This window comes from Orcinus orca, chromosome 5 (assembly GCF_937001465.1).
Source record: "Orcinus orca chromosome 5, mOrcOrc1.1, whole genome shotgun sequence".
Taxonomy (NCBI): domain Eukaryota; kingdom Metazoa; phylum Chordata; class Mammalia; order Artiodactyla; family Delphinidae; genus Orcinus; species Orcinus orca.
Genome location: NC_064563.1, coordinates 66,118,534 through 66,125,359, shown reverse-complemented (window position 1 = coordinate 66,125,359; position 6,826 = coordinate 66,118,534). Strand labels below are relative to the sequence as shown.

General features: G+C 46.6%; 1 pseudogene; it reads right to left on the bottom strand.

The window, feature by feature from the left end:
* Positions 1–1,038: 1,038 nt before the first annotated feature.
* LOC101269900 (5-hydroxytryptamine receptor 3C-like) lies at positions 1,039–4,457 on the bottom strand (annotated as a pseudogene).
* Between the last annotated feature and the right edge of the window lie 2,369 nt (positions 4,458–6,826).

The window sequence follows — 6,826 nt, the reverse complement described above, 5'->3', positions numbered from 1 at the left end:
TACAACTATGTAACCTGAACCCTTTAATTGAGGCCCTTAACTAGTCTTCCTGGCCCTCCTCCAGGCATGTATATTCAGAAAGCCCTCTCTATTTGATTTTGTGAAATCAGAAGAACTGTCAGAGTAAAAAAATGACACAAAAGAAAATGAAATGGAAGTGGTTGATGAAAGGGACATTTTGCAATTGTCAGTATTTTATAGTAATTTCTTGGAAATGAGATTGACCTTTTCATTCCTTTGAATCTCTGAAAGTGCCTGAGAGACTTAAAATCAAATCAGATTACACCTGTTTAGGGTGAAGTATCAAAGCTTCTGCGAGAGAACTCTTTACCTCAGTGTTTGTGGAGCTATAATAAACGTACTGAGGAGCCAGTGCTTCCTGGAAAGTCATTTTTGTTTTTGTCTTCTTTAATTTATTTAATTAATTAATTTATTTTTGGCTGTATTTGGTCTTCGTTGCTGTGCCTGGGCTTTCTCTAGTTGAAGCAAGCGGAGGCTACTCTTTGTTGCTATGTGCGGGCTTCTCATTGTGGTGGCTTCTCTTGTTGTGGAGCACGGGCTCTAGGCGTGCGGGCTTCAGTAGTTGTGGAACACAGGCTCAGTAGTTGTGGCTTGCGGGCTGTAGAGCACAGGCTCATAGTTATGGTGCATAGGCTTATTTGCTCCACGGCATGTGAGATCTTCCCGGACCAGGGCTTGAACCCGTGTCCCCTGCGTTGGCAGGCGGATTCTTAACCACTGCGCCACCAGGGAAGCCCTGGAAAGTTGTTTATTGGGACAGTCAATCAGGGAGAGACTCCACTGACCCCGATCTTCAGTGGTAAGGGAGTCAGAGGTTAGGTGTGGCTAAGAAACACTGAAAGTGTGCAGGATTGAGGACTGTGCATATGAGAAGTCAGGAGATTGTCTAGGGCTGTTCTAAACCTGCTCGGTAGGGCCCTGCTGGAGTTTTGGGAATATAGAGGGGACATGGTAGTCACTGGGGGTGTTTAAGATTAGGAAAGGGCCTGTGTCTGGCTGGCCCTAAGACCAAGAGAAACTTCAAGCTGTGGTTTGCAGGGAGAGGTGGGTGTGGATGTCTGCCTAGGTGTTCCAGAGGATGATGACCGTGACGATGGAGGGGGCCAGGAAGAGCAGGTAGAGGCTGAAGAGCAGGGTGTCCATCATGTGGCTGAACTGCATCCACAGGCTGACCGAGTGCTGCTTCTGAGCCTCGTCCTCCTGCTGGGCCCTCGCTGACCCAGGGCACCCATTTAGCTCTGCCTCCCTGGGACCTGGCGCCTTCCCCACCAACTCCACGGGCTCCTTCACACCTACGGAGAGACAGAGACTCAGCTGTGGGCTGCCAAGGTCAGCTGGGGGGCTGTGAGGGCAGGAAGGAGGCGGGAGCAGAGAAGGGGAGGTGATGGGAGAGGACGCGTGGGCCGTGCTGATTTCCCTCACCAGGCAGGTGGGCAGGGCTGAGGCCCAGGCCCGTGTTCCCTTCTGGGGTGCAGCGGGGCAGCATTTCCTTGGGCTGGTGCAGTGTAGAAGCAGGGAACGGAGCCAGCGAGGCCTGGGTGGGGGCTGGGTGGTGGCCAGGTGCAGCAGGTAGGTGATGAAGATGGTCTCCAGCAGGTGGACCACCATCAGTGACAGACACAGGGCAAAATAGACACCTGAAGGCAAAGCAAACTATAAATAAATCTGGGCAGATTCCTCACTAAAAAAGATTTTTTTCCCCAAATCCAATCTTTCCTCAGAATCCATTCCCTCCTTAAGTGGAGAGGCAGCGGTTCTCCTGCTACCTGCCTCCCACCATGTCCCCTGCTGCCTTTGCTTCCCCGGAAAGTGGGAGGGACCATACTGATGAGAGGGGCTGCCACTGGCAGGGAGTAAGTCATTCAACGTCATGAGCAGGAAGACGTTGTAGCCCAGTAGGAGTGTCATCTTGAATGGGACGCGGTTCTCACTTTCTGCCGGCAGGAAGAAGCTGAGGGTGTCGATGGCTATCAGAAAGCTCCTGGGCACCAGGAGGCTTATGACGTAGAGGCTGGGCCTGCGCCTGATGGCCACCTGGTGGGGAGGAGTGTGGAGGATGTGGCAAATAACCGATGCCAGAGGACTCAACTCTCTCTCTCTATATATATATTTTTAAAATTTATTTTATTTATTTATTTTTGGCTGTGTTGGGTTTTCGTTGTGGTGCACGGGCTTCTCATTTCAGTGGCTTCTCTTGTTGTGGACCACGGGCTCTAGGCGTGCGGGCTTCAGTAGTTGTGGAACGCAGGCTCAGTAGTTGTGGCACACAGGCTTAGTAGTTACGGCTTATGGGCTCTAGAGCACAGGCTCAGTAGTTGTGGCGCACTGGCTTAGTTGCTCCGCGGCATGTGGGATCTTCCCAGATTAGGGCTTGAACCCGTGTCCCCTGCATTGGCAGGCGGATTCTTAACCCCTGCACCACCAGGGAAGTCCCTCAACTCTATATTTGATTATCCAATCCTTGCTGATGTCCAGTTAGGCTGGCCATGGGATGACCTCGTTGGGTAACAGATGCATTTAATTGTGACCTCTTCTAAAGTGCCCCCAATTTTGTTGTCTAATTTTCCCTTATGTTCCACCTGCTGGGAACACAACTGTAGACTTTTAGGGGCAAGTGGGGCACTTTGGAGCATTGGACAGGACTGCCCATTCTTACAACAGCCCAGCTGCTCTTCCTCTCTACAGGGCAGAGGCCTTGGGGATCCTTCTTGAGGGCAGTTATGGTAGGGGGTAGAGTGAGGAGCAGGGGCTTAACCCCCTGGAACTATTTTTACATCCCAAAGGGCCTTAGATCAAGAGGAAAATCACAGAGCAACTGGGCTCGGAAGTCAAACAGGGGCCCCTGGACTTACAAAGAACATGATCTGGTCATATAGGTTGCTGTCCACCAGCGTCTCTGGGGTGGCCTTGTCGATGTTCAGGAGCTACCACTCCCCTGGGTCAGAATGACGTTACGAGACGTGTCTGTTATCACCCACAATTCCTTATCCATGCCCAGGAGCATGCTGTCCACTGCAAGGGAGGCCGGGGCCGCTCAGTCCAGAAGTCTCCTCAAGTCTCCTGTACACAAGATTCAATTCCTCCTTCACTGAGCTTCTTCAACAAATTCTCTTCTCTGTCCTTTAAAGCAGGGCATCCAGGTTGTCTCAGATGGGTCACAGGACCAGCAATTCATATATGTGTGGGCTGCAGCATTGGGAGTTTATTTGTTGTTGTTGAAGTCAAAGTTATGGGAAGATTAGATATGACTCAAACATGAGTCAAGAACTTTCCTGTTTTTCTTCTCAATTCCCCAGTTCTATGATGTTGTTTTAGTGGACTCAGTCTTGAACAGCTCAATATTTTTATAATTACACACATGCCTATTATAATGATTAATTTGTCCAGTTCTGCCACAGGATACCTGGTGGCATTGGGTTACGTTAATTATCAGTTTAAGTGTGTTAGCTATTAATGTTAAAAGGTTTGAACTAAAAATTATAGATGTGCAGCAACTCAGGGTCAGGTGGGCCTCTTTGGTGCAAGGGCCATCTAAGATCTAAAGTAGTAGTATTTATTTATTTATTTATTTAATTTATTTACTTTATTGAGGAATTAAAGCAGTAGTTCTTAACCCTCTCTGCACATTAGCATCACCTGGGGAGATATAAAAAATCACAGTAACTGAGCCCCACCTGGAACAATTAAATTGGAATTTCTGAGGTAATGCATAGTTATTGGTATTTTTAAAAAGCTTCAGTGGGTAGCCAGAGTCGAGAAACACTAATGTAAAACCTTCCTAAGTAACACCTACATCATTTAAATATCTTCCCCTTGAACCTTAAATGGTTACCAAAATGTGTCTGGCTCACCTGTGTCGAGGAGGGAACTGAAGGTGAACGTGCAGTTCTGTTGGTCAAAAGGAAAGTGGAAGATGTCCAGATTACAGGTGCTGGTCACCTTCATTGGCCTGTCTTACTGTATTCGACCTTCGCTGCTGACATAGGCGGTGAGACCTGGAGGTCCCTGATCCACATCCACGCTGCTTGTGAGAGTCAGGGAGAGGTGGGTGCTGTGGGTGCCTTCATCAGCTTTTGACTCCCTTCCATCCCAGGTCTTCCCCTACTGTGCTCCTTTTGGGCTCTTTCTCTAAGGTCACTCTCTCATCTCTTCTGCTCATAGTGTTTTGTGGGAGTCACCTAACTGAGGCTGTGCCCCAGTCTGAATCTGTTGGTGTCCCCATGCCCTGCACTGACCCTCAGCTGTTCTTTGCAGATGGGCTTCATGCTGGCTTTCCCCCACCCAGATACGCACAATTCCATGATGATGATGTCTGGGAGCCACAGGTTCTCAGCTGATATAGTGTGTATCATTTTTGTGTGATCTTTTGTGTGATCTCCATCTCTTTCCATAACATTTAAGGTATGTACCCAGCCTGGGAACAAATATTCCCTCATGGAGGCAATCCCTCAGATGGATTGCCACCCTCTCTTAGTATTTTACTTACTCCTTCAGGGCTACTCTTTTCATAGACGCCATATCAAAGGAAAAAGACAGGGAGGGTAGGTTGAGGGTGTGGTGGAAGAGGCACTGGAGGACAATGAAAATGGTGTAATGGGACAGTTTGGTAGATCTCTATGCAGTCAGGGAGAGAGGAGGGCTGTGTGTCCTGAGCAGTGGAATGTCTTTCTATTTGTCACCAAAAGGAAATCAAAACACTGACATTATGGAAGAACTATTTAACATGTTAATTCTAATGTCCTTCAAGTGCCAGAAGGAAGTTCCTAGATATCCTTCAGAACCACACTCTGGTCTTCCCTGTTCTTGCCCCATCTTACCTTGAAGCAGGAGGCTGATAGTGAAGCACAAGACGATTCCCCTCCTAGCAGGCCACCCCCCTTCCATCCTCCTCTTCTGGACTCTTCTCTGGGGACTCACCAGGAGCCCCTAAACCCTGGGGCTTAAAGGCGCTCAGACCACCCCTCGGTTCCTGGTTTTGAATACTGCTCATGACAAGTGACCACACCCTGGTGAGAGGCTGTGGCCAGAAAGGTCACAGCAGAGTGTCCTGCTTTGCCCCTGTCCAGGTATGCTTTCTGGGCTCCAGGAAGGGAGAAAGTTGGGCCAAGATTAAGGGAGAAGCATCCTGTTTGGCAGCTCTGTGCTGAGATCAATAACAAAATAACTCGCTTTAATAATAGAGCATGGGCTGGGGAAATATGAATTATTATTTTTCTAAGGCCAAGGAATCTTCAGATTTGGAAAGGTGACAATATGTAGTGATTTGGTTATGTATTCATTCAGAATAATTGCAAATACCAAATTATAAATCTTGATTCATGGCTTCATTATCTACTATTCATATTTTTCCAACATTCCACAGCTAGATTTCCTCTCTCCAGTCTTTCTGCCTCCCTAATTCATTCTCCCCCAGACTAATGTTCTCCATACAATTTTTTACTCTATGCATTGATTACATGATAATTAGATGTCACAAAACAGAGAGCAGATCTGTTTTTAACATCTTTATGTTGTCAATAGTGTTATACATTATCATAAACTAGTCATCTCAGCTAGCATAAATATTAATGGTCTGTGTCAATGTTATGTCTTATGTCACATCTCTGTAGAAAAACACAATCGGACCAAATGAGTGAATTGGGGCATTGTTATATCAAGTATCTTAGCTACATTTCCAGAAAGTTAGAAATTTTTTCCTTGCAGAAAGGGTGAAGAGTAAGACCTAGAGTACAAAAGAAACTTTGTTTAGAATGGACGATCACGACAGCCCAAAATAGAAACTGCTAAGGTAGGCAGGAATGACTTAGGAGCCCAAAGTGGGAAAGTATAGGACAGAAGGCTGAAATATCTTTTGTTTAAAGTTTGAAATGTCTGCAGTCCTTCAGCCCCACCAGCTCTGTAAGTCATTTCTTCCCTTCTTTGGAAACTTGACCAAAGGATTGGGTCAAAGTACTGCTGTGTCCACATTGACACACCCATGGGGCACCGGACTCTTGGACTGGCCAAGAGTGAAGGGCTTTCAAGGGACACTTGAGTTCCACAGGTAGGCTAGGCTCCCAGACCTTGGATCTAGGAAAGGAGGGTTAACTTCAAGCCCTGCTGAAAGTGGCTGAAGATAGTTGACATATATCTTGTTTTTATCAAAGTTGGCTGAAAAACGGGACCTAAGTCCCAATTGGACTTAGAAGTAGATATAGCTGCCAGGAAGTGGAGGTGATAGAGGCAGGAGAAATAAAGCAGTAAGGCACAGGTTTCTTCCGACCTGGGGAGTCAGAGTTTCAACTCTGGGATCTGGAAATCTCAGGAGCTATTGCTCCTGCTGCTGCTGCTGCAGGTGGTAACTAACATATTGAGTACTTTACTGTATGCCAGGCGTTGTATACTTCATTTTATGTAGTTCCCCAACAATCCTACAATGCAGATATTGGATAGGAGTATGTAGAAAAAAGAAATAGAGCCAAGTAAATAGAGAGATGGCAATTGGACCTTGTATTTTCTGATCATAATTTAGAACATAATAAATTTAAGGCAAAATAAATTTTGTCATTAACTGCAAGAATCACAAACACCCACAATCTATTGATCATCTTTTTTTTTTAAACGTCTTTATTGGAGTATAATTGCTTTACAGTGTTGTATTAGTTTCTGCTGTATAACGGAGTGAATCAGCTATATGTATACATATATCCCCATATCCCCTCCCTCTTGCACCTCCCCCCCACCCACCCTATCCCACCCCTCTAGGTGGTCACAAAGCACCAAGCTGATCTCCCTGTGCTATACAGCTGCTTCCCACTAGCTGTCT